Here is a 22,365-nt window from a genome sequence, read left to right as displayed (position 1 = left end):
CTTTCAGCCTTTCAAAACTGCCATCTGGCATTGATGCTTTTTTTTTAGAAATAGTTTCCTGAAATGCTGAAGTGAGCTGCAGTTTGAGATACAGCAAGAGTTCCACAGGAGGCCAAACTGTAGGATTTATAAACCATTTAGTTGGTTAGTAAACTAGACATGGGGCCATTTCCATCGCTACATGCATACCGGCTTTTCAAAATAAACTTCCGTCTTCACAGAACGTGGTTAAATTAATGAAGTGATTAAAATAATAACGGACTAATAGACATGAACACCATGGAACTATCAAAGTCCTGTTTTTAAAAGACGTTGACTGTCGGTTTGAAATGGGAAACAAACAGCGATCTACCTTGTTAAAGATTACCCAACAATCCACCCTACGCTCTAAAATGATCATCATAATGACTTCACCTTTGTCACCTGAACATAAACATCTGGGGTTTTGGGCTCTTTGCCGAAACGACTGATGCTATCGTTCTTCTTCGAGGACAGTCTGAAACAGCTCCAATGTGTAAGCTACCTGCTCATACACCATTGTGCCTCAATTCCATATTGTACACATGCACGTATCTCGCTTTTGAACTGAATGCACTCAAAACTAAAGACTACCTGTTTGCTTCTGTTTCCAGATGTTGTGCCAAAACCCCGTAATTGAACTTCCTCTGTATGGAACGCACTGAAGTAAACTGTCCTCCAAGAGAGATATGATCATAGAAATAATCCGTAAGTAATACATGCTTTTGAAAACATTAATAGTACAAAACTCCAGGAGGAAAGCCCGTTTAAGAACGACCATTTGCAGCACAGATAATACAGTCAAAACACCAGACATTTGTTTTTTAACTTAGTCTTTATTTTATATCAATCACTTTAATCTGATCTGCATTTAGAGAAATCTGGGTATTTTATTTTGAAAATCTGTAATACAGACACATAATCCACATGCAAGCATCGTACGTCTCTGACACACATCTGCAAAGATACATTTAGTTAGAAAATGAATTCAATTATGAAAGACAAGACACTTCAAATAACTGCATGAATAAATAAAAAGTGTGGCTTTACTTAATACAAGACATAGATGGAGCGAGTCATAAACCATCTGCTTCACCTGACACAAATGATTATGATGATTGCGTGATTTCTTTTCTTCCAGGAGTTTATTCCAGCTCTTTTATCATTGGCCAGGAGCTATTTTAAATGGGACTTTTATTAAGCCAATCAGGTCTCAGAAAGAAGGGTCTTCCACAGCCGCCCCTCCCCTCCTCTCCTCTCATTGGCTGCCTGTGAGATTCTAACTCTGCGCTGGTAGCAGTTGGACGCTTCTCTCAGCCAATGAGGAAAGAGCAACTGTTGCATTCAGTGACCCTCCTGCAGGGTTCCTTCTGCTGCAGCGTCTCAGTCTGGATTCCGATCTGAAGCGGTGCACAGTGTCACAGTAAAGGGGAAATGATTGGACCTGGACACTTCTGCATTATGTACAAGACATCTCAGCACAAACACAATCAGAAACATCTGCAGACATTTAAATGCATGTATGTTCCTCTGTAGCCCATCAAGCAGATCTGTTGAAGTCAAATGTGCACTTCAGTTATGTTATATTCATAATGTATGTGGTGCCACCACTTATTCCCAAATCCCCATGACATAAATGTTAATATAAGAACAAGATAGTTTATGATTACTATAACAAGCCCGAATATACAGAGAGAAGAGAAAGTGAGGAGAGAGGATTACTCTAGTTTCCAACGCCCTCCATCGGCAGCGACATCTCTCCCTCCCTCCCTCTCTCTCTCTCCCTCTCTCTCTCTCCTCTCTCTCTCTCTCCCTCTCCCTCCCTCTCTCTCTCTCTCTCTCTCTCCCCCTCCCTCTCTCTCCTCTCTCGTTGCTACTGCTGCTGCTGCGCGCCCGCTCAGTTTCCCTCACACCGCTTCCGAGGCTCTTGGAGAGAGGACTGATAAACGGAGCTGTCGGTACCGGATTTGATACCAGGAGAAGGGAGGGAAGCTACGGTGATTTCCTTCTTTGCTCTCCCGACACCTAGCACCACCATCACCACTCCTCTCCATCACTTCAACCTCGGAACCTTACCAAGACGCACTACAGCTCTGTCTGTCATCTTCTTCTCATCTTTAAACCCTCTTGATTGGTTTAATATTTTCCCTCTGCGCTCCAGCGGATAAAAAAAAAATAGGAGAAAGAACATTTTGGGTTTGTTTGTTTTTTTGACCCCCTCTTCTCCAAGCGCACACAAACAGAACAACTGGGTTTTCAATCAGTGGATGTGTTGGACATTTGATAACAGAAGCAATACTTGTTGAGAGAAGTGATCGTATGTATTGGGGGAATTTCCTTGGAGAGACGGGCTGCGCACGGAGTCTCACTTCTAAGGTAAGGACCGCTTGAGTTAAAGGACTGGGATTGTTGCCTCTGTTACCTCAACACAGTCCCATTCATTTCTTTTCTCCCCCAGTCTGCTTCTCTGTCCTCTCACTGTCCGTGCCTCTCTCTCTCTGCGGAGGCTTTAATGAGCGTAAAACAGGCGAGAGAGACCGAAGTGAAATCTTTCGGTTCCCGGGATGCTGGGGAGATTCTGGCTCAACTCTGGATTAGTCAGACACAGTGCTGTCAAACAGCCATTACATATATAACTGTGAGAGGATGCCAGACTTCCATAGGTTTGAGAAAATAAGGAATAAGCTACGAGCACCCCGCAGAGTCTTTGCGCATTAGCGATGGTAACAAAATGTGAGTGTATTCGCTGCTGGCTGCAACAGAGCACACTTTCTTCGGCCCCCGGGGCCACCGGATGACGGTTGGATTTGTGCGGTTTTCACAAAACACAGACTGTGTTTCTTCACATTTCCAGCGCAGTGTGTATCGGCGTGTGTCTGCATTTTTTTTTGCACTCGTCTGCGGACGTGCATATGTGTGCGCGTCCGACAGTGTGTGTGTGTGTGTGTGTGTGTGTGTGTGTGTGTGTGTGTGTGTGTGTGTGTGTGTGTGTGTGTGTGTGTGTGTGTATGCTTGTGTGTCTGGCCACGTATAGCGGCTAATCTCGGTGCAGGCTCTCTTCTCTCTGTCTCGGTGCCTCCCGGCGCCTCCGCGTAACGGCGACGCACAACTTTTGTTTGGATCACCGTCAACATGGGATTGATGTGTGTGTGTGCGTGTGTGTGTGTGTGTGTGTGTGTGTGTGTGTGTGTGTGTGTGTGTGTGTGTGTGTGTGTGTGTGTGTGTGTGTGTGTGTGTGTTTCACGGTCAAATCACATCATTCATAAAGGAGCGAATTAATTTCAATAAATCAAAAGAGACGACACTTCTTTTCTTATTTTTCTTATTTCTTATTTTCGCATTTAGGCCTGTTTCTCCCAGAAAGCGTTTTTACCTGACTCCCCATCTCCTGAGTGTTTTTACAGTTTAAACGATCAACTTTAACCTCTTTCTTTTATTGTATTTCTTACGTCATATGTTCACTGTCTTCTCTTTGTAGGGCTCATTATCTCTGTGTGGAATTAAGATCTGGAAATGTGAATCCCTACAGACCATATGGTGTAGTTAGTATTCAGTCCACTTTAGTACTTCATCCAGAGCTGCGTCCTTGCCCTTTCCATGCGCGCCAGCGCTGGTGAAACTGCATAAAATATTGTATACATATCAGTTGCCCGTAGGGTCATTCAGACACACTCTACACTCAATTAGGTCCGTGCGTTTGACTCTGCGTCCCAATGGAGCCACATTAGATCATCTTTTAATTGTTGCGCACACATCTGCTGAAATCTACTGAAAACCATGCCGGTCTTATATGTTTAATTATGGATGCATGGGGTACTGAGCTGCTGATGAGTCGTTTTCAAGGGAGAGTAAGTGAGATATCGGTGTATAATTTGGGCAGCTGCAATTCCGATGCGTTTTCATCGGGGGAGCAGAGAGAGAGAGAGAGAGAGAGAGAGAGAGAGAGAGAGAGAGAGAGAGAGAGAGAGAGAGAGAGAGAGAGAGAGAGGCGTTGACTGTCGGGCTGCGCGCTCTTTGGTATTCATGGCACAGCTCGAGATTGCTGCTCTCAAGCAATAATCTCTCTCCCTCTCACTCTCCACCTCTCTCTCATTCTGTCTCCCACACTGTTGCTCTATGAAATGTCTCCCCCACCTCCTCTACCTCTCTTCCCCTTCTGCACTTCATCCTCCCGGGGCTCTCTCCCATCTCTCCTCACCCCACTCTCTCTGTTCAGTCTTGTGGGAGCCATTGAGAAAATCATTTGCTGTTGTATTTTATTCGACAGGCCAGGCTCGGCTGGTTTGCAGAGCTGCTTCATGCAGTGCCTTTAAAAAGAAGAAGTCAACAATAGAGATACATATGCACAGAGCCCTTCAGAGGTACTCGCTCCAGTTTGTTAAGTAGAAAACACTTTTTAACTTCTTGTACTCTCGCAGGTGAAAAGCTTTTTTATGACTCCCCTGTATTTACAGTGTTGTAACACTGTTGTTGTGGTTTTCCTCCACATCTCCTTATTATGTGGTTACTTTTCAGACAGCGCCTGCTGTTTATCTTCGCCCCCTGCCTTTTCCTAATTAGCCTACAGACCAGTCAGTATTTTAGAGAAGAAACAAAAAAATCCCCTTTTCTTTTGCTTCTGTGAGTTCACTGTGTGGCCACACATTACAAGAAGAAAATGTCCCTAATTCTTTCTCCTCTTGAGTTGCTGCTTCCTAAAGTCGCTGTACAACATCAGAGCCGTCTCACTGTGGCTCCACTGAAGTGTTCTTCTTGTAAATAGCACCACAGTAGTGCCTAATTTCAGCTTCATGATGTTTGCTTAATTCACTAATTAATTCTTCTAGCTACAGCTTTTCAGTCACATAGCATTTACATTTGAAAAGAGGACAGAAGAGAGGATCAAGAGGCAAGAAAGAGGAGCCAAAAAACATGACTCCTGGGGGGGACGAGCAGGGCAGCGTGACTTCTATCAGGACTGTATTTCATCTTTGAGATGCTGTCGGAGCACAAACCAGACCTGCAGCCAGAAACTGTGTGTCGTCACTTCTCAGGAAGGAACATCTAGTTCCCTTTAAAGTTCCTACAGAAGTGTGATTGTGTAGGAAAGTGCGTGTGTACTTCATAAAGCGGGACGGACGCGCATAATCCCCTCGTACCAGAACACCGGTGAGGATGACAGATGAAAGCGGGCCGGGTGAGGCATCGCACATCTCACTGATGTTCAGCCAAGTAATCGCACAGAAAGCGACACAGCGACACAGTGACGTCGTCAGATGTGTCGGATAAGCGGTTCCAGGACCCGACAGTGGAAACGTTGGGCTTCATGGCTCTGTGTTCCTTATATAATTAAACCTGCGAACGTACACACACCTTCAGCTATGTTTGAAAAGACACAACTAGGCCAGTGAATGATGTTTCTGCACGCTGTAATCAAGGTTACATATTGCATTGTGTTTGTTGGGAGTGTACAATAAGTGCACAACTGTAAAGAATCATAAACAGATGAGGTGAGTCTGAGCTGAGTCCGGGTTAATAGCTAAATATTGATTTTTAGTTGCAGCCCGTTCTCTGTTTTCCCCTTCAAACGTTTCAGAGAGACGTAACATTTGAAGTCTTGATGTTCTTGTGAGTGATTTGTGAAGATGTACAACACATGCAGGTGATAGTTTTAGTTCATCGGGTACGATTATGTCAGGTCTGACTTTCAAAGCTTGTACGGCCAAAGTTGTGCCGACTTTTCTCCACATTCTTGAAATGTGCAAGAATGAATTTCGAAGAAGAAACAGAAAAAGAATAAAGCCTTGCCAACTGGAATGAGTTAAAAGGCAACTGACTGCAAACACTAGTGACGCAGCTCAGCAGGGGGGCCAGCGAGATAGAGGGATTAATTTATTACACTGTAATCGTTATATTTATATGTAATTAGCCGCCAGCTGCTCCATTCTCATAAATCGTGGCATTGTACATTAGTTTATTTGGGTGAAAAAGAGAATCTGGGAAGACCAACGGAGGGAAATGTCGAAAGATTCAAAGAGAAGATAGAAAGAGGAGCACAGGGGGGGGAATGAGCGGAGCTAGACCTTGTCTCAGAGACGACAGAGGGAGCTGTTGGGCTTTGCTGCTGCAGCGACTGCTCTGCTCTCTCTCTCTCTCTCTCTCTCTCTCTCTCTCTCTCTCTCTCTCTCTCTCTCTCTCTCTCTCTCTCTCTCTTCTTTCTGCTCTTTCTTTCTAACTCTTTCCAAATCTCTCTCTCGGTCTCCGTGTGTTTCCAACTCTCTGCTTCCCCCCCCCCCCCTCCCTTTCTCTGAGAGGGCCAGTCAGAGAGATGGAGAGGTAGTTAGGCTCCCCAGGGATGCAGGATTCAATCTGCAGTCTCCACACACGCACGCGCACGCACGCACACACACACACACACACACACACACACACAGTCTAGTCTGTCTGGATAAGCATGTACACCGTGACTGGCTTCTGTTACCTTCAGATGTACATTACCTCCCAGAGAGCGAGAGGGAAGTGAGAGGGAGAAGGGGGAAGAGCAGGAAAGAAGAGAGAATTGAGTTTCCCTCCTGCCTCCGCACCGTTTTGTTTTGCTTTGCCCCGGTCCCGGGGTCCACGGGTCGGAGAGAAAGCAGAGTCAGAGTAAAGGACGGCTGGTTAAACCTCAGCCTTTGAATTTCTTCTTCTTTTTTTTGTATCCGTCTCAACCTCTGCCTGCACTGAGTCTCCCGTCCAGTCTTCGTTTGTGTCCCTGTTCTCCTTCTCTACTCAGACACCGTGAAGCCAGGTAGATGTTACCCTGATGTATAATATCCCGTTGCAGTGCGATTAGATTATAACTCTAATCTCCGGCCTCAAACAGATTAAATGACGGAGTCAGTAATGACTGTTTTTGACCTTTAATCTCTTTACTTGCCCTCAAGAGAAAAGAAAAGACAGGGGCTGATTTGTCTGCATTTAACGATGGGTGAGGTGGGGGAGGGGTGCAGGGGGCACAGGTGGCTCACTGTGGTTGACACAGTTTCCCGGCAGTATCATGTCCTGGCTTTAGTTTCCTCAGGCCGTTAAGCACGAGGTTTGTATGTTTTCTTTGTCTTCTGCTCATGTGGTTTCACTCAGTCCGCCAGCGCTCGACATTCCGGTGACATGAAAGAGTAATGAAGTGGAGACGCTAAATCTTCCACACTTCCAAACACGGTTCTAATAAATACAAGTATACACACAGACAGCGTCTTTAGGCCTTCAACTGACTGCATGCTGAGATTTAATTGAATCTCTGTATTCCTGAAAAATAAAAAAAAAGGACAAGAACAATGAATGAAATGAAACGTGAAGTCAGCGCGCTGGAACGTGCTTCTCACGTCTGGGCACAGACACAAACCGGTGACAGCGTAATTCATGAACACGTCCCGTGCTCTCATTGTGTGATGAGGAAAGTCACATTGAAGTCATTAAGTAGCACAAGCATAAGCTGGATGGATGCACACGAGGACTCAGAGACAGGAAACGGCGCCACAAATAATACCAGTAAACAACAAGGACACCACTTAGAGGAATTACGCAGCAAACATGTGGCGGCACAGGAACACTCCAGCGTCAATTAAATGTCAACTTTTAAAACTGATTTGCTTTTTATCGCCTCTCCTCCTGAGAGCGTAACGCCCGAGGTTGCTGCAGAAATGCGGGGGCTCTTAATGTTAAAGCTTTGCCGCTTGTTCTCCACGAACAGCTGAATTTTCTCTTCAGTCAGTGTGACCTTTTCTCCCCATACATGAGAGAGTGGAGCGTGTGGATTTACTGCCACATGATAAGGCTGTGGAGTAATTGTGATAACACTGGAGCCTGGATCAATGTTTATTCAGGATCAACCAGCGATTTGATCGATTTCACTATCGATGATCAGAAGGCAGCGTTGACGGGGGTATTGATCGGATTACAATGAGAATGGATTACTCCATATAGAGAGCGCTATCGATCAGAGCCCCTGTGTGTGTGTGTGTGTGTGTGTGTGTGTGTGTGTGTGTGTGTGTGCGTGTGTGTGTGTGTGTGTGTGCACAGAAGCTTTCTGCCTGTATGTGAAGGCTAATGTAACGGCCATGAGATTTTGCAGGAGTATGTATTGTGCAGGTTTTTATATGTGTGTGTGTGTGTGAGTGTGTGCGTGCGTGTGTGTGTGTGCATGTGTGTGTGTCTGTGTGTGTGCGTGTATGTGTGTGCGTGTGTGTGTACGTGTGTGTGCATGTGTGTGTGTGCGTGCGTGTGTGTGCGTGTGCACGGAAGCTTTCTGCCTGTATGTGAAGGCTAATGTAACGGCCATGAGATTTTGCAGGAGTATGTATTGTGCAGGTTTTTATATGTGTGTGTGTGTGTGTGTGTGTGTGCGTGTGTGTGTGTGTGTGTGTGTGTGTGTGTGTGTGTGTGTGTGTGTGCGTGTGTGAGAGCATATCTGTGTTATCCAGTATAATTTGTTTTCTGTGACAGTCGTTAGGTGCAGTCAGGTGGTTTGTGGTCTCATGAGTGAGAAACAAGGTTGTGTTTTGTTACTGCATGTATTTGCATTAGTAGACGACATTCAGGAGGAAAACAGGGAAAGGGATGTGATGAAGGTCAAAAAGTACATTTCATCTCACATATGCAGTACTGGAGGTTTCTTTGCATTCTTTCCATCAGTTTGGTAAAAAGAAAACTACTTCAGATTGGGGTCAGTAAATTTGTCGGGGTTTAGTTTAAATGCCAATTAATAATTCACAGCTGAAAGGCTTCTGGTTTGACAGATTTTGTATGAAGTACAGTAGCGTCAGTGAGAAAGAAAGGAAGAAGGGAAGAGAGGCTCGTTTCTGCGTGCGGGTCAAGGAGAGATTTAATGAGTCGTTTGCTTCTCATTATTCAGGATAATAATTAACAGTGTGTGTGTGTGTGTGTGTTGGAGCCACCAATGGAGCAGCGATTCAGAGCTCTCTCTCTCTCTCTCTCTCTCTCTCTCTCGCTCTCTCTCTCTCTCTCTCTCTCTCTCTCTCTCTCTCTCTCTCTCTCTCTCTCTCGCTCCTCTCATCCTCTCACATTTTCTGCCACCACATATTATTGCATTATTGATTAATCCTGTGTTTCAACATTTAGTTTATGAAATGCATGAGAAATTGCAAAAACGTCCATCACAACCTCCAATAACACAAAGTGATGTCCTCAAATTGCTCTTGACGAATGTCAGGAATGATTGATTATCAAACTTTTATTTATTTATTTTCTTTCAATTAACTCGTCTTTCATCTTTCTCATCTCTCTCCATCAACTTCATCCTTCTATCTCTCTCGATCTATCATTTTTCTCCGCTAAGCTCGCCAGACAAACACAAACACAAACACACACACACACAAACACACACAAACACACACACACACACACACACACATACACACACAGATTTGAGTGTGTATCTGCAGACGGTGTGCTGTGGATTACCATAATTAACATGGTTATGTTAATTGAAGCGAGTTAATTTTGCTGATGGAACACATTTGTAAAGGTGAACTTTATGGACAGACGGTTACAGCCTCGTGTTACAGTGTGTGTGAGTTTCAGTTTGTGTATTCATGAGTGTGTTTGTGTGTGTTCTGTCCATGTTAGCGGCTGACAGATCAGCTCCAAACAGGTGTGCATCGTCTGGTAAGAGAAATTATATTTTTGCAGAGTTCACAGACACACACACACAGTGATGTTTGGAGCAGAAGCTGAACAATCTGTCATGCACACACACACACACACACACACACACACACACACACACACACACACACACACACACACACACACACACACACACACACACACACACACACACACACACACACACATACATACATATAGCTTCAGTGGTCAGCCAAAATAGCAAATGCTGCATAGAGCTTATCTGATCGTGAGCAGGGTTAGATAGAGGACTCTGCCTCGTAGCGGTGGATGAAGAGACGAGCAGATAGACTGATAGATCGTTTAACTAGAGAATGTTGCCCTGGTGGCTCATGGGTCTAAAAACAACATGCAACTGTGACCTCCGTCTGGCCAAGAACATTTGTCATACGTCCCTCCACGCACATTCTTCCTTTGTTTTGCCAGAGTTTAGACAAACAGGAAAGTGAGGGATTAAATCGAGTGGTGCAGTGCACAGAGGACAGAAATAGCTGCATAATGAACGTCCCTAACTTATAGCTCGAGGGCAGAACGCACGACAAATTGTTATGATGTGTGGTGTCCGATGTCATGGTGAGAGGACGGCGCTGTGGCGCCTATTTGTAAAAACGCTCTCCGTGGAAATAAATGGCCTAATCTCCATGTTTACCAGCTCTGCATTTTTCTAACTACATTATTTATTTAGCATCTTTGGCTTCCCATTGTGAGAGAGGCATTCTCCAACAGTGTTTCCTACAAAGTGAAGCCTTCAGTGTTTACTGCGGTGCCTTCCCAGGAACGTGAAAAGTTATGGCAATACCATTTAGACAGATTTACCGGTGGTTGGTTGTATTATTTTGAGAAATGTTGCAAAAATAGAGTCATGGCAACCAATTCTTCACAAAAGAGCACGGTTGTTTTTTCCTGTCTGCTGCTGGTGTGTGGAGCTTGTTATGACAGTCTGACTGAGAGAAGTCGAGGCTCATTCCTTCGCTTGCATTGTGGGTAGCATTGGGAGGGAGTGGGTGTTCGGCGACGGGGTTATTACCCATGATTCACGTGATTTAAAGCGAGCGAGAGTCACGAAACACAATCAGAATTCATGTTTCTTGTCAGCTATGAGAACCAAACCATGAGGAGGGGAATGATTGTAGGAATGCAGTCTATCCATCGGTGTGTATCAGTAAGACTTGGGTGGATATGAGAAGGGGCTTCTTCGTCACACATATTTAAAAGTTTCAAGTGTGTATGTGCATCTCCAGCACTAACCACTCAGCATGCTGGCAAGGCTCTTGATGTCAAAGTAACGCTTTGATCACACTGGGACTTATCGAGGAGTTCTCATCCTCTCCTGTCTCGTCCTCTTTCCTTTCTTTCCTCCCTCCCTCCACCACTTCTTTAGTATGCCTCCCCCCTCCTCTCATCTCCATGTATCCCAGCTGTGCTGTAGATAGACAGAACACAGTTACTCACCTGAAGAAAATCCAAAAATAAACCCACCTAGGACTTATATTTAATATTTCAGTCTAGCGTTTGATAGATATACATGTTCTGGTATTATCGCTTAATATAATGTTTACTTAATCAAGCATCGGAAAGGCTCCAAAATCCTCCACGCTTTCCTATTTCTCATCACATAATGCGTTTACTAATGAGCCACTTTCCAAAAAACAACCTGCTGAAGGTGTGCTCTGAAGGATGACGTCGTCCCAGTGTCCTGTGCACCTTCACTCACACACTCTGCCGCCACAGAAGAAGCCTCTAGATTACATAACCACCGTCTTAGTCCGAGACTAAACGCACTTTCTGATGCGATGGTGTAGTGGCAGATGATGTCTCATGCACACACACAGAGGGAGAGACACAGAGATAACAGTGCACTCTACACACACATAGTTCACACACACAAAAAGCATATTTCCCTTTCTACAAGACAGAGCATTACTGCAAGGTTGACCTCTTTACCATAATAACTTCTCTCCGCTCGCCTCCCTCTGCCTCTTCCTTTATTTTTCCGCTGTGCTCTCTCCCCGCTCTCACTAACTCCCACACTTTAGCATCGTTCCTCCTTTGTATGTCCGTCTGATTCCTTTCGGTCTCGCTCTCCAGCGAAGCGTCATTGCGCATGACACTTATTATGGTGTAACATGATTGAATGGGGCCGCTGCTTCTTCATTGAACAGTATTAATTTCACTTTGTTTTCCACGCGAACGGCTCGACTCCAGGATATCTCTCTGCCGGCTGCATGCCTTAATCCTCGACCATGACTCAGAGACTTATCGAGAAGCAGGCGTATGAAGCGACCTCTTTTTCTTCTTTCGTTCGTGTCGTCTGTCCTGTACGTTTTTCTTGACTCGCTTCTCTATCTTCTCTAAATCTTCTTCTAAATAGTCTCAATTTCTCATTCTCTGTCCGCCTTTATCTCCCACTTGCACTGTCCCTTTGGGTTTCAGTCGCAGCTGTGACGGCGTTGACCTTTTCATTGAAAGGAGAAGCCGTGAACGACAGATATATCCTCCTCTAGGACTGGCTAATTGTTATTTCACTATAGAAGGCCCAAGCTATTTATAGGGAGATGTGAAGGGACTGATACAAGACACTGACTCTTTTCTTTACACAGCAATTAATACACGAAGGAAATACAATTTAATTTAGAAAATTGAGTTAGTGGCAGGTTATTATTATTATTACGCGTGAATGTTTTCAGCATTTACCTGATCCGACATCAGATATTGTTTACAATACTGCATAAAGTTACGCTTTTAATGGCAGTATGTATTCAGATAGTCAAGTCAAGAGTTCATTTTTGAATCCAGTGAAGGAGCAGTTGCTTTGAGCCATTTTCTTACATCATATGTGTTATCAGTGTTTATGTGGACTGACAAATTAGTCGCCGCCATGTTTATTTTTATTGTGATGTTATGAAAGCAAGTGCCATCAACCCTGTTTATATTCTACTGGCAAGGTTGAACAAACAAGGTCACAGTACATGTGTGTGTGTGTGTGTGTGTGTGTGTGTGTGTGTGTGTGTGTGTGTGTGTGTGTGTGTGTGTGTGTGTGTGTGAGTGCACATGTCACTCCAATGTGTCCGTGCATGTGGTTTCACACACACACACACACACCTGAGCATCACCAGAGCAACAAATACAAGTCGTTTTAGGCACTCTGTCTGCATATGTGTCTCCTTAAGGTCAGATATGCAAGTTCACCCTGAGCTCTGTGTATGTGTGTGTGTATGTGTGTGTGTGTGTGTGTGTGTGTGTGTGAGAGAGAGAGAGAGAGTCTGAGTGTGTGTGTAATTCTAAGCATGCATGCCTTGTGCTCTTATCTTCATGAGAACCAGGTGTCTCTACAACCAGAGGAAGACCTGGGATTTCCTCCAACGATAATGTTTTAGTCGGATGAAGCATTAGCTTGAGTTCAGGTTTGGTGGTAAAGTAAACAGTATGGATTAAGATTATATGAAGTGGATTAAGTTCAAGTAAAATCTTTACAAGTCTACTGTAAAACAGTGCACAGTGTGTGTGTGTGTGTGTGTGTGTGTGTGTGTGTGTGTGTGTGTGTGTGTGTGTGTGTGTGTGTGTGTGTGTGTGTGAGTACTGGAGCAGGCATAAAGGGGTAAACACATCCCCACTTGTCTAGACATCTGTTTTGACCTTTTTTATATGAGAAAATAGTTCTGATGTTTTATTCACGGAGCATGCTAATATTTTATTCAACAAGGCAATGCACCAATCTTTAAGAGCAGATTAGAGCAATAAGAGCTGCATGTCATCCGTTTTCACTCTCCGGATGAAAAGAAATATATCAAAGAAAATGTCTTGCCGTGACAAAACTTGTCTCATTTGTAAGGATTTCCATTTTCACTTAATGTTTCAGTCGTCTGCTGCACTTACTCCAAGCAACCTACACTGAGTGTGGAGGAGCAGGTTCAGCTGCTCTCCACTGCTGGTGTTTAGCAGAAGCTTCAGAAACACTCTCATCACTTTGTTGGGACAATTATTCACAAAGACGTTTAGGCATCGCCAATTTGATATCTTCAAATAGGTTTTTCCAGATGGTTGAGCATTGACAAACACGCATCAGTTCTGAGGACCTTTGTTGAGATATGTGATGTGTATGGGGGCCTTTAGGTAGAGGGAAGTTTGAAAGCCCATTGAGGTATGTGATTGCAGCTCAGGACTACAAAGAGCTCTCTGTGTTAACCTGGAGGAAGCAGGGAGGGGATCTGGCTTCAACAACCATGTCGGGCTGGAAGAAGGGGGTATTTATCAAGTATCCACCACGTCCGTGCGTTGCTTTAGAGTGGGATCAGGGGGAACACAACACGGGGAGGGAAATGAGAGGAGGGGGTATCCAGGGGGTATCCTTTTGCAGGATGTTTTGGCACAGTGTCCTCCAGTTTGTCATTGAGCCGAGTGTTTGTCGGCAGTTTGCGGGTGAGGGGTGGGAGAGGGCAATTCAGAGAGATAATTAGGATCATTACACATGCATGGTGGATGTAATGGTGCGCAACATAGCTGATCAATTCCTCCCTCTTACCCACCCCCTGCTCTGTCGACTCACCAAAACTCATTCATCTACCTGTATCAGTTATTCCAAAATAAGTTATTAACCATTAAAATAAAAAGTGAAATGGCTTTGCTTTTTGCAGTACAACTCATTGAGCTTCATTGTTTAAGTCAAGTGTTGTCATTTTCAAGCCTAAACACTGCAAGAACAAATGCCACATACAGATCAATAGCATGTTGAGATGAAGTGTTGTATTTGGTGTATCGGCGACAGGTCCAAAGGTCAGATCAATCGAGAATCCAATCATACTGCAAATCATATCCTTTGTGCAAACACAGGATATGTAATGTCCAACATTGAACAGCTGACATGAGGAGAACTATTACATATTTATGAAATTATTAGCTATCCTTCTTTACCTACAAAAGGAATAGAGTGTTTGATTATACACACACACCGCTTTGAAATCAAATCCATCATTGCACTTTATCACTATGAATAAAAAACGCTTTGGAGCTATGGAACCATTAATGACGTCGAGGTGAACAGATCACGACCTGAATGTTGGGCCTGTAAGGTCTCCATGGGCTAATGTGTATGTAAAACTGTGTCAGTTACTGGATAAATGGGATGGGGGGGGGGGTGTAGGGAGGTCTTTAAAGGCTTAGTGGCATCCACTAAGACGTTGTGTTCTGCCCCTTGCCTCCTCAATAGAGCAGAGCTAATCTGGGTCTGCTTCGGGCTGCGTCTTTCGTCTCTTGGGCGACTGTCTCCCTCCTTCTCTCTTTTCCATCTCAGCCCAAGCGACACACTGCCTCGCTCAAGGACACTTTGGCTGGATGGTTGTTGATGCACATATATCGCAGTGAAAGAAGTGTTGACCTTTGAGCCAGATCTGTCCGTCAGGGCACTTGATGAAAACCTGCTGCCAGTGTACAGAGGTCTCCATCAAGCTCCGACTGTCTGACTCTGACATATGTCGGCTTCTCTGTGCACTCCTCTCCCTCACCGTTAAGTTTAGTCGTTGGCTGCCATGTTTCAAGGAATACACAGACTGTGTTTCAACTCCATAGTACATGAAACCAACAGTATATTATTACCAATATAGGGCAGAAGGAAAAGAATGTTGACAGTGTCTTTGAAAAAATGATTTGCTCCAGAGCTTGACGCTGCTTCGTGTAGCCTTCTCATTGACGCTGCTTCATGTAGCCTTCTCATTAACGCTGCTTCGTGTAGCCTTCTCATTGACGCTGCTTCGTGTAGCCTTCTCATTGGCGCTGCTTCGTGTAGCCTTCTCATTGACGCTGCTTCATGTAGCCTTCTCATTAACACTGCGTCATGTAGCCTTCTCATTCACGCTGCTTCGTGTAGCCTTCTCATTGACGCTGCTTCATGTAGCCTTCTCATTAACGCTGCGTCATGTAGCCTTCTCATTAACGCTGCTTCATGTAGCCTTCTCATTGACGCTGCTTCGTGTAGCCTTCTCATTGACGCTGCTTCATGTAGCCTTCTCATTAACACTGCGTCATGTAGCCTTCTCATTAACGCTGCTTCATGTAGCCTTCTCATTGACGCTGCTTCGTGTAGCCTTCTCATTGACGCTGCTTCGTGTAGCCTTCTCATTGACGCTGCTTCGTGTAGCCTTCTCATTGACGCTGCTTCGTGTAGCCTTCTCATTAACGCTGCTTCGTGTAGCCTTCTCATTGACGCTGCTTCGTGTAGCCTTCTCATTGACGCTGCTTCGTGTAGCCTTCTCATTCACGCTGCTTCGTGTAGCCTTCTCATTGACGCTGCTTCGTGTAGCCTTCTCACACTGCACTTTGGTGATGGTGGTGTCGGAAAAGATAAACTGACCAAGATGTCTTCAATTGTTGAAATTATAACATAAATGTGTCCATCAGAATAGAGAAAGAATGTGCTCCGATGTAAATGAATGAATCATTCTCTCTCCATCTCTCCATCTCTGTCTCCCCCCCCGAGGGTCACGGTGTCAGCTGTTGGACAATAGGACAGCTGTATCCAGATCAGCCAAAGAGCTACAAGCCCCCGGGGGTGGGATTAAGCCAATTAGTAGCTGTCAATCACCATGACATATCATGGACAGCTCGATCAATACTTGGATGAATGCAGGGAGGGTGAGACAGACGGACGGACGGAGGACTGGGACTCTGGAGAGATTGGGTGTGTTTGCCTGGATGACGGGATACAAGGATGAATGGATGCAAATTGGATGGTCAGACAGAAAAAGAAACGTGTGCAGAGATCAGGTGGGATTTTTAATTGATGGAGGGATAAAAGGAAAGATGACTATGCCACACGTCTGCTGATTTATTTTTACCTTGGACTTATGCTTCACAGCAACAGAATGAAAAGTACAGACTATGTAAGTGATTGCTTCTTATAGAGCACTGTGACAAAGCTCTAGAAATTATTAAAATAGTAGATGTAGATGTATGCAGGAAGAGAAAATGCAAAACGGATGGTTTGAGGAGAGTCAGGGAGGTAAAGAGTCATTTGGGGGGCAAAGCGGAGAAAGAAAGAGAGATAAATAAGGACTGGAACCATAATAAAGTGGAGCCTCAGCTTGCAACCTCAAGAGATGCAAAAATGAATAGGTGTGCAAATCCGTCCCCCCTCGCTCCCTCCATCTCTCCTTCCTGATCATCTCTCTCTGTCTCCCATCTGTTTTCCATTAAAGTATTTGTGGGTGTGTGCTCTGTATCTCAAAGACTTTTTGTGGGAGACATAGAATCAGTTTTTCATGGTTGGGGACATCTAAGGATCCCATCTCCTTCTGACGGCTGAGAGAGGCCCGAGTGGAGAATCAATAGGCCTCCTAGAGAGAATGACAGGGAGGGGGGAGGGAGGAAGATGTGGGAGTGCTTTGCAGGGTAGGAAAGCAAGAAATAATGCAAAAAAAAGGAGAGGAAATGAGAGAGAAAAGGACGGGAATAGGGACGCAGATGGTTGATAAAGAAACACCATCAAATTCAAGCGAGAGAGAAAAGATTTATGAAATATGTGCTAAGTTTTTAAATCAAGAAAGACCCAAAGAATGAGAATGACAGAGTTATAGAATAGTATAAAGGGGGAGACTTGGGAGTAGAGTGGAAAAGGAAGGATGAAAACGTTGGCACATCTGTCATATCCAAACTATTAGGGAATAATTGAGAATGAATACGCAGCAAAAAGCTACTGTTTTGAGCTGATTGAGCTGAAAGTGAATGGACAAGTAGAGAATATAGAACCACATTGACAGTGACGAGAAGGGGAGGAAGGGGAACGAGGAACTGAGGAGAAGAGGGAGAGAAAAGAAAAGACGGTGTACAAACATCCAAACAAATTAAGGATGAGGAAGAAAAGTGGAGGATGCAAGTGTACAATGGAGACCGAATGGAAGGGGAATTCATAATGAGGATTTAAAAGCAATAACAAGATGAATAAAAGGATTGGAGAGGGAGAGGAGGTTCTATATAAATTAGGGAGGGGGGGTGAATAAAAGGCCAGATGAGTGAGAAAAAGGAGACAGGGAAGGAAAAAGGAGGAGAGGAAGTGGTTGTATGAATATGAAGCTTGGAACATCTGGCAATGCTCTCAAAAAGTTCCTCGGCCTTTTGAATGTGTGTGTGTGTGTGTGTGAGTGAGAGAGAGAGAGAGAGAGAGAGAGAGAGAGAGAGAGAGAGAGAGAGAGAGAGAGAGAGAGAGAGAGAGAGAGAGAGAGAGAGAGGATGGTATTGGGTGGGGGTTTGTTAGTCTAAAGCAGTGATGCACAAAGGCACAACCTGGCCTGCCACACTCACTTATATACGCCTGGATGGATACAGAAAGAAAGATCGAAGGTTTGAGGAAGAGAGGGATTGAGATTAAAAACAAATGGGGAGAGGTGGATGGAAAGAGGGAGGAGGAGAGATGGAGGGGAAAGGAGGAGGAGGAGGAGGAGGAGGAGGAGGAGAGATGGAGGGGAGGGGAGGGGAGAGGAGGAGAGATGGAGGGGAGGGGGTGGAGGAGGAGGAGGAGGAGAGATGGAGGGGAGGGGAGAGGAGGAGAGATGGAGGGGAGGGGAGGAGAGATGAGGGGAGGGGAGAGAGGAGGAGGAGGAGGAGGAAGAGGAGATGGAGGGGAGGGGTGGGGAGAGGGATTTGTTTGTGATTGATTTAGCTCGCTCTCCAAGGCCAGCGACTCATGTAATCATCAGGATTTCTGATGTGCAGTCTTCATGGAAGACATGTGACGTCTCATCAGCTCATTCATGTCTCTGCACATGAAGTATATTCTTCTCTCTCTGACGTGTGTCGTCCTCTTCAGGTCTCTCCGTTTGTACAATATATTGTTAAATCATTTTCTACATGTTTTAACTCACAATTAAAATGATTCATTGTTTTTATAAAAGGTTTCTTCTTCTATTATTCATAACCTGTGAGAATAAGAGCTTTTTTGTGTTATTGAAAACAAAAAAAATGCATTTTGCCCCTTTTTTTTGTATTTTTCAAAAACTCTTAACAAGTGTGTTTTCTGCCTGTTTTCACTCTTAAGGACGTTCTGAATAATTCATGTTTCATCAGAAACGTTTGGAGAAAAATATTATTTTGTTACTTTCTCTTTTAAATGTTAAATGTGTATTTGTACACCGCATATATTTTACAATTAATACTTTAACTCTGATTGATTCAACCAACTCTTTCTCTCCTCTCTTTTGCCATTTCGACGTGTATTCTGTCTGGACTTTGAGATCTTAACAAGCATATTTTCCGCCTGTTTTAACCCTTAAGGAGGCGCTGAATAATTCATTGGGTTGTGTTTCCACTAGTTTTGCTAATGGTTCCGTCACAAAGCCACACACTTGTAAATGAGGGTAATCCACCTTTATGAGCCTGTGTGCTGGGCAGTGTGTGTGTGTGTGTGTGTGTGTGTGTGTGTGTGTGTGTGTGTGTTTAGGCTCGTCAGACTCTCAGGTTTTAAGACAAGGAACGTTTTGTCCGACAAGAATTTTGGGTTGTGTGTGTGTGTGTGTGTGTGTGTGTGTGTGTGTGTGTGTGTGTGTGCGCATGTGTGGCTGTCGAGTGCTGAGTGCTGCCAGGATTTGTAGCTGTGCTACCACAATGACCCTTTCATCCGAAGAACCATCTGATTGTGTGTGTGTGTGTGTGTGTGTGTGTGTGTGTGTGTGTGTGTGTGTGTGTGTGAGTGATTTTGGAAGCCTCTTTTCAATGGACCCAATCTCTTTATCTGTCCAGAACAATACAAGATGGAAGCCTGAAGGCACAGACACAAACGGACAGACACAGAGACAGACAGCAGGAAGATAAGCAGAGAGACAGGCAGAGCTGTATAATTCAGGTCACTGGCAGAGCCTCAACACACACACACACAACATGCTATACCTGCTTCCCTATCTCACTAATAACACAGGTGTCTTGAACTGTAAACCTCAGTTAGAGGCGGATCGGCTATCACAGCTTTTCTATCCACCACATGGACCACACGTCTGGCTGAATGCTCGTCCAAAGTGCGTGTGCTTACCTTCTGTACATGCAACTCACACACTTATAGCAGGAGCACAATACGGTAACGTTCCTAGATTACAAACATCAGGAGCATGCAGTAGTACGAAGAGCCAGACCAGCAGGAGAGGAATGAGAGCAGTGAAGGAGAAAAGCTTTTTAGCTGCAAGATAAGAGCATATTAGGGCGAGTGCAGATAGGAGCGACGGGGGGGGGGGGGGGGGACCTGAAACACTTTATTAGTTCTTGATGAGACGTGTTTTCAGCCCACACGAATAAGTGAATGACTGCTGTTGCGATTACAAAGGTTGTTTCCACCACTGAGAAGCTCAAAGACAGATTAGACTTAGATTGTATCTGCGTACAATAATGTAAAGGAGCATTGCAGCTGTAGTGGCTGCTTCATGTATAATAGTAGTCAGCGTTTTGAAAGCCTTTAGGTTCACTGACTATGAATAAAAAGATGTGACGGGAAGAGAAAGAGAGGGGGAAAAAAATGGAGACAAACGAGGAAGGAAAGGTACAAAAATAGGCGACGAGGAAGACGAAGAATAGAAAGAAGAAATGAGGCAAAAGGAGAACAAGGACTGGAAATTGTAGTGGTGCTGGCCTTGCTTGTTCATCCTTGTGTGAGGCCAGTGTCCCAGCTGTGAATAGCTCTGGTGAGACAAATACAGTCTGACAGCAATCACACACACACACACACACACACGCACACGCACACACGCACACACACACACACACACACACACACACACACACACACACACACACACACACACTCAAACTACCTGCTCTGCAATTCTGGCTTTCTTTCTTCTTTTCTCTGCACACACACACACACACACACACACACATTTTTCATTGGCTTTCTCAGATTCATAATTTGATGACTTTTCCAGTTCTTCAGTTTGCACGAGCTTGTGTGTGGTTCTGGCTAAAGGACCGAGCTATTCCTGGCCTTGTTGATTGGTTCAACATGCAAAGCAACGTCTGGGTTTATGTCTCAGATTTCACATATTCTCTTGCTTTGTTGTTTTCTTTCTTACTTCTTTCCTTCCCCCTCTCACATCACTGCTTTTCTGTCTCCTCATCTCACCTCTCTACTAAACCACTACACTCAGTGCGTGTCAGGATGAAGTGACACAATCTTTTCTTAAATGATTGATTGTGCCAGATCAAAAATTAATACTTTGTGGGTTACACAGTACTCATGTCTGTGTTCTGCTCTGGCAGCTTAATACACAGTTTAATATTTGTATCTTCACGTCTCAGGTGTGTATTCACCTTCACATCTCAGGTACTCACCTGTTTATCAAAGTCTGTAGATGCTAAGAAACTCCCCTGTTCAGCACTGGCCTCATTTCCATTGTATTACCAGTGGAAAGGTCACACTGATATGCATTGCGGTACAAAAATAAGTGTAGCATCAGTACAGAATTGCAGGTGATATATATATATATACATATATACAGTGTATATATATATAGTTATCAGTGTTGATTCATGCACCCACACAAAAAACACCATCCATTTGTAATGCAAGCTTTGTACGATGCAACATAAAGAACTGTTTGTAGTTCTGACCTCCCACACGATTTACTTCCTGTATAAAAGGAGTCCACATGGCTCAAAAACATTTCTTCTTCTGGTGTGATTTCATTTCACTCTTATTTATTTATAACCTTTTCCACCTCTAAAATATGGAGATTCCCTGCTTTTCTCTCTGTTTTATATCATATTAAGCTGAATATCTTCAGGGTTAGTTGTAGTTTTTTGATGTTTTTCTATCTTCTGATAGAACATAATATGCAGATGAATCAATAATGAAAGTAATGGTTGTTGAAGCCCTATTTAGGATATCCCAATCTTTAGATGCTCTGCAGAACCTGCCTTCAATCTCTCTGTGCTGTTGCATGTTCGAGACAGGTGGAGACTTTTAGTGTCCTTGTTCTCAACTAGTAACGGCAATTAGCAAAATGTCACAAAAACAAAGTGCATGTTAGCCAATAGGGGCAAAGCGTTGTGAGAAATGTCAGCAGGAAGGCCAGGATAGTGCGGGTGGTCCTGGAGGAGGCAGAGCTTTTGTTATTGAAACAGTGTTTGGTGATAACTTGTAACCATTACATATTAGTGCAGGCTGGATGTCAGAGACAATGTAGTCAAGAGGAAGAGAGAGAGGCCAGCACCGTCACTCATTTACATAACACTACAGTCAACTGCAGTAAAATGGGACACTTATTGTAATAGTGTGTGTGTGTGTGTGTGTGTGCAGGACCCACAGGGAGACACAGTAGGAGGTTAGAGAATACACACACACACACACACACATACACACACATACACAGTAAACGGCTGACAAACAAATCGAGTGTGTAAACGCTTGGTCTTTTTACGGTCTCTTCTTCGTCGGTGTTAGTTCCTGCTGAACGGTGATTGGCAGCTCACACTCTTCAACCTTTTCACCCTGACCTTTGACCTCCCTGATGTCAGGCGGCTCTCTGAAGCATCATGATGCACGGGAACGTTTGCCTCTACACAAAGGGTCTTTACTGCTAATATAAATTCTGTGTTTCTTTACCTAGCTTTGTTGTGACACGCCATGAAAGGACACTTCCTGTCGTGTCACAATACACACAGACGCTGATTACAACGGAGGAGAACTGTTTGTTACGCTTAGTCTCTGTT

General features: G+C 44.3%; 1 protein-coding gene across 2 annotated transcripts in view; it reads left to right on the top strand.

The window, feature by feature from the left end:
* The first annotated feature begins 1,948 nt into the window (after nucleotides 1-1,948).
* cdh11 (cadherin 11, type 2, OB-cadherin (osteoblast)) overlaps nucleotides 1,949-22,365 on the top strand; it is a 79,677-nt gene continuing 59,260 nt past the window's right edge. The window contains exon 1 of one of the 2 annotated variants that reach the window (XM_029449342.1): nucleotides 1,949-2,394. The gene's annotated coding sequence lies outside the window, so the exon portion shown is untranslated. Of the gene's footprint in view, nucleotides 2,395-16,207; nucleotides 16,358-22,365 lie in introns of those variants that run through there. The other variant, XM_029449343.1, reaches the window with a different exon arrangement.

The sequence above is a fragment of the Cottoperca gobio genome, chromosome 15, assembly GCF_900634415.1.
Source record: "Cottoperca gobio chromosome 15, fCotGob3.1, whole genome shotgun sequence".
Taxonomy (NCBI): domain Eukaryota; kingdom Metazoa; phylum Chordata; class Actinopteri; order Perciformes; family Bovichtidae; genus Cottoperca; species Cottoperca gobio.
The sequence above is the reverse complement of the archived record's forward strand: the minus strand, read 5'-3'. Positions and strand labels throughout refer to the sequence as shown.